This window comes from Haliotis asinina, chromosome 3 (genome assembly GCF_037392515.1).
Source record: "Haliotis asinina isolate JCU_RB_2024 chromosome 3, JCU_Hal_asi_v2, whole genome shotgun sequence".
Lineage (NCBI taxonomy): Eukaryota > Metazoa > Mollusca > Gastropoda > Lepetellida > Haliotidae > Haliotis > Haliotis asinina.
The window spans coordinates 36,994,550-37,007,301 of NC_090282.1; positions in this window are offsets into that span (position 1 = coordinate 36,994,550).

Sequence of the window (12,752 nt, forward strand, 5' to 3'; positions counted from 1 at the left end):
ATGCTGTCATCTGCTCTTCATTGATAAGTTACTGTGAAGATCAGTAATGACTTTAGGTCTTGTGGTCAATGTGAAATCGAACCTGCTTGTGAGTGAGAGAGTACAGATTCACGCCTGACGCAATATTAAGCAATATCACAGCGGAAGACACTAGAACTGTGCTTCACACCTTGTGCCGGAGAGAGAGATACAATTTCAGCCTTAACGCGAGTGGGTGAGCTCGATGGTTGGAGGAATGTCCGGAGATGTGCAGCTCTTGAAATATTACCTCAGTTTCGCTAGCACGATTGACTGACAAATAACTGAAGGCCTAATATCGTGATTACTGATGAACTGAAATTCGACGAACGGCCATCGGGTTTTAAGTTGTTAGCTTGTACAGGACTGCGTGGTGACATCTTTGCCCCTTCTTGGTATGTATGGTTAGTACGTTTGGTAATTGAACAGTTCTTCATGATCATCAATGTGGGTCAACTAAAATTTCGGAGAAAAACCCGAAAATTCCTCATTTTGTGAAGCCCACGAGCACAAATTTGGTGCAGACAAACCCATTGACCATAATCACGAAGAACAGTAATTTGAATACACAGTTTTAGTTTGCTGGTGTACCTAAGGGAAGTAACTCTTTACTGGTAACTGCAGCTCCGCAGACAACTGAACGAATAGCCATAATAATCACACGCTTCCCTAAACGCCTCCCAACCTCTTAAAGTATTGTAGAGAAAAGAAAGTCTACATATTCATTCACACTGGAGGGTTGGATTTTACCAGTAGTTCACGCACAAGGTAAAGATGTGGCTTAACTGAAAATAGTCTCATAAAACTGTCAAATACTGAAATGTTCTAATACTGTTTAAGCAATGGCATAGAATAACAGACACAGTTCTAATTGCATTGCAATTCTCTATCCGAATCTTTATTATGTAAACGTCAGCGTCTAGGCGCAGCGTCCCCCATTGGTGGAAAATATATCAGTCCATTGCCTGTACGTGCAATAGAATGGATCACAGCAGTGGGTGGCCCAGACAGAACACCATTCATTGTAACGCCCACACAGGCCCCCAAATCCCAGCACCTGTCGATCACGTTTGGCGTGTTTGACGTTACTGACGTCTCCGTCACCTGCCCTTTTAGCGGCCCAGCGTATACTGAAAGAAGGAATTAGAGATTAGTTAGATTGATTTCACGGCGCATGAGGAATTATATTTACAAAGCACCGGTATCCACACACTTGAGCGTGCTCAAGGTGCAGAAACATTATTACCCCGTATAACCAACGCTGTCTGTAACATATGGCTTGTCCCACCAGATGCCCACTCAAACAGCTGGGAAAACTGTTTAACAAACGTGCCTTGTTCTTTGTCGGGGCAGGACTGAAGTCATGAAGAAAGTCTCCGGGGTCAAGCTGCCAAACACGGTCACTCATCCAAATGACCAACGTCGCTTTACGTCAGCTGATTTTGACATGGACTGTTTGCAGAGGACCACACCCCTCGGGGTTAAATGCCGCTTTAAATAATGTTTCAGTTTCTTTCCCAGTGATCTAATTACAAGGCGTACCAGTATCAGGCCACACTACTTAATTGAAGGAATTACAGCAAATTTAAAGGAACTGCATGTCAAATTTAAACAAGCGCAGCCCACTCGCGAAACAATTGCAGCGGTATCAGTAGTTTAGCGGTATTAACATAAACACAACGCCCCTGTCGGAAGCAATGTCGGTAATACTTGGAACACGCTCGGCCATCTTCGGAGATTTCTCGGCCCCGTTCCGTAATTTGTCGGTCGCGTCCTGAAACTCACATCTAAACATGGCGTCACTGGAAGGAGCACCCGTCTCGGTGAGTTTTGTTTTTAGTTCCAGGCATTTCATTTCTATAATTATCCACCTTTGACCACCCGTGCTGAATGCAATTGTTTCGCAAGTGGACCGCGCTCGTTTAAATTTGAGATGTAATTCCTTCAAATTTGCTGTAATTCCTTCAATTACTTAGGGAAGGGGTCTGAGTATGCAAAGTCTAATATCGGTGTTAACAACTACATGCTACAAGTACATTTAAACTACATTTGTGACGTCATTCCATCATCTGCTCGCTTCACTCCGTTTAAGGAATGGTCTTATGTGTACCAGGTTCAAATTCAAGGCTTCAATTTTGTCATTTGATTTTGATAACAGAAGTCTTCCCAAGCCTTTGAATGTAATTTAAGTAGATTAAGTACTGAGTCTAACAAACCCTAGAAGGATACCTGACGCTACCTCCTACTAAGGTTTCTTATTAGGGGAGTGTAACGAATAATACTGAGACTAAGGTTACTGAGACTGAGTAGGTAAATATCCTTGTAACTCCCCATTACTTAAAAATAATGTGCCTTGGATCCAGTATATTAGTTTCGAGGATGCTTCCCTCTACGTAATTGGCAGTTCTCAAGACTTGTAAACCTGTGTAAACTTCAAGTATGTGATTCAAGTATATAATTTTGATACACGCTTCTTTCTTCCCACAATAATCAACAGCGAGTCACAGTGATCCAGTAGTGTGTCGCTCTGCATATGATGTGGTGACGTTGTCAAAGCTGATGACGTGCAGGCGGGAGTGATAATGATACTGTTGAATAATTAACGAATATTCGAGGACTTTAAAAGCGCGAGGATAGTTCTAGTAATTGACATCAAACAGCCCATAAATCTGTGATCCTTTCAGAACGATGACTTTGGTTTCCTGTATTGTTATTATATGACCAACGGCTCAATTGTTTTGATACTATTGAGAAAGTGTTTGAAATCGTATGTAAGATTATGATATAGGCAATCTGCATAAAATCGTAAATTCCCAAGTAATAATTACGTGTTTAAGAATACAAAGTTGTGATAGGGTATTCTTTACCTATGAATCACTTCCTGAACGTGGTCATCAATCTCCTCTGAATTGTCCTCTGCGCCTAATGAAAAGTAAAACATAAGTTGATTATGAAAATTCGACAAAGATCTGCATATCTCAGAAATGTACGGTCATGCTGTGGGTACCAAAATAGTTAAAGGTTTTGCTCGTTACGCAAACCATCCAGGTTTTAGTCCCACTAGTTTCCTGTGTTTGTTACCTGGTTGAAATATAACAGAATATGACGACACTCACTCACTGACGTGTACACATGCTCTGTCATATCATGCATCATGTGTCGAACACACATATGCACATGGTTTGTATGTTCATGTGTAGCTTGGCCTGTCGTGTCAAAGGGGTAGGTCGCTATAGCTTTAATCATCGTTGGTAACAGTCGGTTTTCTTTTCGGTCTCACACATGTATACAATGTATACGCGCATGTTGAGTTGATGACATTATGTGAACTTCTCCGCGGTGAAGACATGCTTACTGAATATGTCAACAATTCTTGGCTACATTAGCGAAATGAATATTGACAAAAGAGTTCATATTCATGAAACTGAAAAAATTAACACTGCCTGTAATGGTCCGAAAGCATCAGCGAGTGAGTGAGTGAATGATTTTAGTTTTACGCCGCACTCAACAACATTCCAGCTATATGGCGGTGCCATTAGCATGCTGTTGAAATGAGATCTATAACGTCATGCAATTTTCGCCACCATTTAAGCCTCAGCTCTTTGCAATTGACTATAGCACACACCAAACTGCCTGTCTTGGACCATAGGTGCTTCTACGTTGATTCCATATTTTCCTCCCGTTGTGTCGGGTACCAATTTGTTATTGTGTGAACAGAAATACATTTCAAGCAAATCAAGGGGATGATGATATTGCAAAATCGACTGATCGTTCTTGACGCAACTGATGCAGGGTTCAAATCGGCATAAACGCCTTTGACGTTAAACCAATCGAGCCAATGACGTTAAACCAACAGTTGGAACAAGCAATATACTCATTGCACTAATTCAACGTTTGGCGACTTGAGGCTAGAAAAGACTCCCTGTTTTCTCTTCGAGGCTACAAAATAGATGTCCAGCCTCGCTAATTTGATTGCCGGGCGTCGTATCGTGACGGCATTGAAGGTTGCTCATGATATGAACCACCGGTTTTTGATTCATGTACTGTCCGTCATGCAGGTGGAATATAGACGGGGGTAGCGTTAACTCTCCTGAATCATCCTGAATACAGCAGAGAACAAAGCCAGGGGACAATTAAGTATAATCTTACAGGAAGTGAAAGGTTAAAGGAGAGAGCAACACCCACACTGCCCCAGTCCCTACCAAGTATAATGAGAATAAATTGACGGATGTTAACTAGCCACTTAAAGTCCATGTCCAAACGTTGATGAGAATTAAATTGTTTCCGGGGCATTAAACAAGCGGTTGCTTCACAGAACTGACCGCAATCAGTGCGATATACGACATTTAATGATACATGCTTCACAGTTCTGGCTATCGTGTGACGGAGTTGGACGATGAGAAAATATGAGCACTTATTAAACAAATATAAAAACTCCAATCAATGACGAATTTAATCATAATTATATCTTATGAATACCGGAATGAATATATCAAATGTATTTTGCAACGGTTTAGGTTTATATTATACGTATTAAGAAAAAATAATGTTTTTAACAGACAAATGACAGCATTAGGACGATACTGTACAACAAACGTCTGTGCATATTGCAAACTACTGCCTCGTTGATGAATTCGTTGTCCCAGTTGTCAGGTTATTTGTCAATACATTTCAAAACCTTCGGCATCAATAACAGTCATATGGGTGCTTACGGTGTTAAATAAAAACGAATACACATATAACACATCATAAATAGATAAATAACTATTTTTTTTAATTCGAAGAATATTGGCGTGTCGTCCGACATCAGAACTATATAATGATGAATGTATTGATGTCACGAAGATATTACTGCTGTTTGCGGCATGTGAGACTACAAGTATTAAATATTTGTGATATGAAATGAACACAATTATTAATATCAATAACTGATTATTTTTATCAGATATAATTTTAATCTACTCAGCTTTCCCTTTGCGTTTTTTCATGTACTTAATAAAACGAGACATGAAAACAAACTTTTACGTGAAAACAAATTCATGTTATTAATACAATGATTTATCGGAACGAAATATATCCGGCACGCAGTTTGACCTAAACATAAATTCACATAGACTAACTCTTCAACATTGCACCCAGTGATACTGATTTCCATGACATCTCCGGATTTATGCAATATAAAAGTCACTCACCCAATGCATGGCCGAGGCACGCCAGGGCAGCTAAACACACGAACAAGTGGACAACTAGAGTCATTCTAGACTGTTAGATCGCAACACAACCGAAACCGAACCCTCTCGGTGAATATTCCTGTATTGGCCAAAATACTGACAATTTATAGAAAACAGAGGACCCATGGCTACGGGATATGACCTTTCATCGAAAACTGAAAAATTGAGGTCACACAGTTTTTGGGAGTCAAGCAGTTGACGGTCTCGTAACATTAAGCGATAGTTCATGTCAATAATTGAAGATACTTACTGACATCTGATCACGTGGGATCAAAGTTGTAAACGTCACTTCCGGCTTTCTTCCGCTATGTAGATGACATGTCGTGATATGGTATATTGTTGAAAAGGCTTTAATCGTAGCATACAGTCTATTTGACAAGAAAGTGTTCCCATGAATTGCTAAATATATCAGTTTGGAAAGGTAGTTCTAAACTAGTGGTGCCAGTTTGTTGTAGAAGACCTCGCAAGTTATACACAGTACTATTAATCTTCCGCATGTAACATGCCAGCAGCACGTTGGCGTTGCACATTTGACAATCGAGGCATTACAAGTACCATTAGAACTGAGGTATAAAAGTGTTTTTTCATTTCTACTGGCCAATGCAAACACGTGCAAATGATGAAAACTTCGATGAGAAGGTCACATGATCAACTGCACGTGCAAACCTGACTTGGCACTAACGTCATTTGCACGACGAATGGATGGGTTAGAGTGGATGTTGCTAACGTTGTTCTAGAGTCGAAAGATAGGGATCCCATTTCGGATACACAGATGTATCATCAGAGAAAAAATATTCATTATTTTTAAAAATTACATTTTGTAAAGTTTCTTTTTTGACTCAATCTATTTTAGTTCTAATCTCTTCTGTATGAACAGAGTATGAGTTTTCGGAGCTACCGGTCGTTTTCCCGTCTTCCTTTTTCATTTTTAAATGCCTCGTCAGTAGCCATTGGTCTGCTCTTCGGTTAAAACAAACTGAGACTCACTCTGTAGTATGTTCACCACAAGAAACCCTACATTTGTATTTTTGCAGATGCAATGGTGTTCTCCATTCGACGTACGGTTATCGCGAGTGTCTCATATTCCTAACGGGTAACAGAATGTCCAAAACGAATAAAATACTGTCGGTGTTATCAATATTTCAGTGAATGTGCCACATACACCGACCGGATGTGTAAACTGTGAGGGGTACGTTGTACAAGCAAAATAACGCACAAACACAGGGACGAAACCCTTTCCACAATCACACGAAATTTCAGCTAAAACAAAGTCCAAAGTCACTATTCAGAACATACCATAACGATCACTAAACGCCCATCCCAAACACAAGTAACAGTCGTCTGCACTTGACTCACACAGTTCCGTCCACGAAGCCAATTAACGACATGCGGTTAATAACACAATATCGGTTGAACAACGTAAGCGATAAATATACATATCCATGCCCCTGCATGTCCTGACCGGAATCCATGTATGTATACTCTAAACGGTGGAAACCTCTGGGATAAGTCTAAAGGCAGAGTCGTCAAAGCAATTGCTTTCGCTGTTATTTGTGTAGTTGTTATCCATGTTGCCCAGTAACTGTACAGTTGTTATCCGTGTTGCACAGTGGCAGTATGGCTGTTATCCATGATGTTCATGATCAGTAACTGCATGGTTGTTATCCATGTTGCCCAGTAACAGTATGGCTGTTATCCATGTTGCTCAGGGATTGTATGCTTGTTATCCATGTTGTTTAGTAACAGTATGGCTGTTATCCATGTTGTTTAGTTACAGTGTGACCGTTATCCACGTTGCTCAGTAACAGTATGGCTGTTATCCATATTGCCCAGTAACTGTATTGCTGTTATAGATGTTGCTCTGTAACAGAATGATTGTTATCCATGTAGCCCAGTAACTATTCTTGACATCTATTTTCTCTAGTAATTTAATGGTTGTTATCGCGACTATGCTTGTCGTAAAAGGCGACGAAAGGGATCGGGTGGTCAGGCTTGCTGACTTGTCATCGTTCCCAATTGTGCAGATCGATGCTCATGCTGTTGGTCACTGGATTGTCTGTTCCAGACTCGATTACTTACAGACGTCCTCCATATAACTGAAATATTGCTGGAGTGCGGCGTAAATATAAACTCACTCACTTAATGGTTGTTATCAATGTTGCTCAGAAACTGTAAGTTGTTATCCAAGTTGCTCAGTACCGTATTGTTGTTATCCATTTTCTCTAAAAACTACTGCTGTCACCATGTGGCTAAGTGACTGTATTGCTGTTATCCATGTTGCCCATTTACTGTACTGTTGTTATCTTTGTCCCCACGTAACACTTTGTTCCTCTGGATACGTTGTGTATTGGCATGTTTTTCTTCGTAACTGCATTGTTCTCGATGTTCGTTCGGTTGTTACTTCGTTGTTATCCATATTCCAAAACTGGATTGTTGTAACCCTCTGTCCCCGGAACAGTATTGTTATCATTATTGATACGGATAGGTTATTGTTGATACGGACAAGTTATTGTTCCTACTATATGTTTTCCGGTCCTTGTGTGGTTGTCATCTTTGTCTTCCAGACACCAGTAGAGAAAAGTGATCGAAAACGTCTGGAGACTTATAATCATTATACGTAAATGACGCGCTCTTCTTGGTAGAGTGATTGATTGGGTGGATGGCTGGATGAGTGAGTGTTGTTATCTATGTGCAGTTGTAAATATGCTTCGTTCACATCACCCCATTTCAGCTCAGTTCAGAATAGCTCATATCAGCTTGGAAACTAGTTATTTTGTGTGGGCTAGCCTATGGAAATGATATGGATGACCTTGAACCAGTTGTTATTGATTGTTTTCAGTAACAACAGACACAGTTGTACTCATGTTAAGGTTCTTTATTGAATCGACCTCAATGTATAGAGGCAGCGACCACCCAGTCCTGGAGAAGCTATGGGCCCATTTCTTGTACTTGCACTTCCAAGGATCACAACAGTGGGTGATACAAAGGGAACACTTGTCGTTGTACCAACCACAACTTCCTCCGAAACCCAGCACCTGTCCTTCACGCTTCACGTCACTAAGGTCACCGTCACTCGCTCGCCTCGCGGCCGAGTTTAGACAGAAAGACGGAAATGGACACTAACGGAGTGATTTTACGGCGCTCTAGACAATATCAAAACCATCTCATGTTGGGCCTTTGCTATAGTTCGGACTGCTTAACGTTTCGCACAAAACATTCTGGAATAATTTGATAAGTCAAAGATTCAAAGACACCTCAATAAAAGTAATATGTTTCAATCGATTGAATTTTATGTTGCCAAATGAGCAAATGAAATTTTAATAAAATGACTATCTTACCTGTAGATCATCTCTTGAACCCGTCCACTAATTTGCCAGTGTTGTCTTCTGCTCCTAATGAAAAGTAAATAAGAATGTTGCTATAAACAGGACAAACATAGTAAAATAAGTATTGGTAGATAGGCAGGTGGTTCAAGCCATCTCTCGTCCTAAAATATAGCAACAGGGAACCACACTCACTGACGTGCACAGGCTCATCCACATTATGCGCCATCTCTCGACGTGAAGCTGGTTTGCGAGGTCAGTACTTCCGTATGTAGATTTCTCTGGGTCGAACGGGATCGCGTTTATGACTGAAATCTCAATTTAGCATTTGTGATGCACTGGTCTAATTCGACCTGACACCATACTTGTACCTCGTGTTTATGTAGTAATAGTTTTTATGTACCAACTTACCTGCGAAAAAAATGACTAAAATATGACAGTTTGGCTAGCCTAGAGGTTAAAGCGTTCGATCGTGACGTAGAAAGACTCGGGTTCGATTCCCCACATGTGTAAACTGTGTAAAGCCTATTTCTGATGTCATCTTGTCCTTGTCGAGATATTGCTGGGATATTGCTAAATGTGGAGTAAACGACAAGTCACTCACTGAATGTTACAGCAATTTTATTGGTTGAAGACTGAACCAGGGACTGAAGCGACCCCTGGCGAGGTGGTATCGTGTTCATGCTATCGATCACCAGTTTGTCTGGCCACCTTTTCATTAAATACATGTACCTTACTTACATCTGGAATATGAGTGTGGCATTAAATAGCCAACAAATGAAACAATTGAACCAGAACGTAACACAAAAGAGTATCATTCAGTTTTGAAATGAGAAAATGACATAATTTTTATTTATACAAGCAGTGGATATTTTTACCTCTGCATTAGCCATGCTCCTATAGCGACCAAGTATTACAAGGTGACAGCTGACGAACAGGCATCTTGATGCAACACTCGATCTATTTCAATTTGATGAGGATGACAATGTATCCGGGCAGCAGCAGGGCCATCAGCTGTCTACCAAATACAAACCACCTGTTGCCAGGAATCATTACTGTCTCGCGACATTCAATACATGTGACACAGCGGTGACAGCTATTACGTCTGATGAGGTCGGACCACGAGACAATGTAACAGGTGACAAATGCTAAACTTAATTACGGGGAGAAGGAAAGAGTGAGTGAGTCTAGTTTTACTCCGCTTTTAGCAATATTCCGGGAATAAAAATGCGGGGGATACCTTTAGGCGTGTACCCATATGGGCAGTGGAACCAGGGCCTTCAGCATGACAAGCGAACACTTTATCCACGAAGCGACCTCACCCCTCTGTATTTAGAGGGTGTAAAATACATGATTGTTTCGCATGCATGTGAGAGCATATTAAGATGAGGATCTGGGGAACACACTGGTCTGGCTGGCTTCGATAGGGATATATATCAGTGAGTATAGTTTTACGTCGTTTTGGCAACATTTCAACAATATCACGGCGGGATACACCAGAAATGAGCGTCACACATAATACCCATGTGAGAATTTAAACATGGTCTTCTGTCAACTGAGACACTAGGTTGGCGAGGTACTCCATACGGGTACTATAATTATTTTATGACCTTTTTTGCAGTCTTTCCGACGCTATAATCAGGTTTTAAATATATGATTGTGTATAGGTTAAATAGAGTTTTCAAGACTCTTGTATATGCTGTATAGCGGGTAACTGTGGCATTTGTCTTTGATGCTTCCACTGGTAGTGTCCATAACATACTCGGCCAGAAGAGGTTCCACAGCGCTCGGCGCTGGTCGTGAGTGGCGACTTAGCCGACTGATAGTCAGAGACGTACGTCTTTTGTGTGCTGGGACGGTTGTGTCCAAAACTGTTGCTGCTGGGAAAATAACAAGAAGTGCAAGTAACGTGAAGAAACGCATTTCAATTTTTATAGACTGATAAAGTTACCTCCCGACCGAGAAAAATCATAGCATTCGCAGATAATATTTTATAACCATGTAAAAGTATTGGCATTTCGAGCAACTTACTATGATTCAGATCTGACATTTGCATTAACTATAGAACCCGTTAAGATCCGGATTAGAATTGATCTTCACTAACAAAAGCGACTAATATATAACGGGATCAGGCTGCCAGTCTCATCGACTTGACTGACATATGTCATTGTGTCCCAGCTGGGTCGATCCATGTACATGATGCTGACTGGACTGTCTGGTCAAGGCTATATGATTTACACACAGATGCTATACAGCTGGAATACTGCTGAGTGCAAGTCGAGTAGTCAACCACACATCATTAACAGTTACCCCCTGAAAACCTCAGTTAGGAGTTGAACCGCTTCAAATCCGCATTCACCTCCCCGTACATTACCCAGCAGTCTTGTAAACGAAGCTATCAGTGCCGCCATCAGGAAACGCAGACGCAGAACCAAACCAGTCCCATCGCTAAAACGAGAACAAAATCTAGAGTCACAGCACCATACAGTCTAAGTAAACCACTGAGTCTAACAAAACCTAGTAGAAGGTCGCGTCAGGTAACCTTTGAGCTACATATAACTGTCCAATCAAACGCGAGACGGTTAAATAGATTTAACCAATCAAACAACGGCTGCTATTTAGGGATCGGAGGGATTTTCAAAATATTCAGGTTACCGACAAAGATTTCTCCACAAACAAAAATCTGTATATAACACAGTTATTTGACCAGCTGTATATACGCTTTGGGGGTTCTGTTGACATGGTTACCATTAGCTAATATTTCCGCAATACGACATCCTTAAATATTGCCAAAAACACTATTTTCAAGGACTGTTTACTCACCGTTGTCATGGTTGTAACGTGCGCCGTGTGCATCACCCGGAAGGGATCGTACACTAAATAGCATTTTGAATCGTTCGTGTACGAACCTTTTCGAGATAAAAAGTTCAGAAGGTATGTGCGAATATCCACTTTCGCGACTTGGTAAGCTGTGTCCTCATTGGTCAATCTCAAAGATTACCTGACGCGACCTCCCATAAGGTTTTGTTAGACTCACTGGAGGAGTGTAACGAAAAAGTACTGAGGATAAGTTTACTTAGACTGAGTACCATATGGATGATCTGATTGCCCACCTCATTAGGAAGACTGCAAGGATAGACGTGACCTTCAGCAGGTATAAAACATTGAAAACACTCATTTGAGGTAAAGGTTTAACTGTGAATCAAATCCAATGTGATCGCAGCGACACTTACGTGGGGGTATCTCTTAGACCATTCAGTATTAGACTTCAAGAACACAAGACTCCATGAAATAATCCGACATGACACCAACAGAAGCCAAGAAGCCACGTGAATAAGAAAACATGGTCGCCAGCGGTGACCTGTGGGAAGAAGCATAACTCCTGAACGTCGTTGGTACTAAGTAATGAACACAACATCCGAAATCTTTTAACTCAAATTTGCCTCAGAATGACATTTAAAGAATCAGTTAAAATGTTCGTGTAAACGTCTTATTGTTTCGAAGAATTTTGACAATGTACAGTTTCTTTTTGTGGCTAGCATATTAAGAAGTTCCTTACAGCGCTACTCCGTTTCAGATTTAGGTCTCATGTGATTCTCATGCATGACGATAGACATTTCCGAATATCAAGGAAACTTATTGCACTTGTCTTGAGATGGAAGATATGAATAATGTATATAGTTTTGACTTATTCATCTATTGTATGAACAGATCAGAAAAAAATGCACAGAGAAATATATATATTTGAATCCTGGAATAGACACATTTTACATCCTAATGTCTAAGACAAAATGTTATGGATGTCAACTTCTTTATTGTATACACGTTTTTTTTGGCTATTCATTGCCCCTTCGCGGAACGTGGTGTATAAAATCATGGAGAATAGAAGACACTGTACAGTGTCACTGATACAATAAAGAAGAAAGTGATATCCACGACATTTTATCTAATACTTGAATACCAACTTCTATATGCCTCTCATGAACCTCATGTCACCTCTAAAATCAAACAGACATGACAACCTTGCTATGTGCATACTTTTGTGAAATATATTGTCTCAAATCTAATTATCGCGTAAAGGTTTTTAGTGGCTATTCTAAGCTTTTTTCCCGTTACACAATATTTCTAAATTAATATCTGCATAATGTTTAGAAAATCCTGAACGAAGTGTGAACTAAAT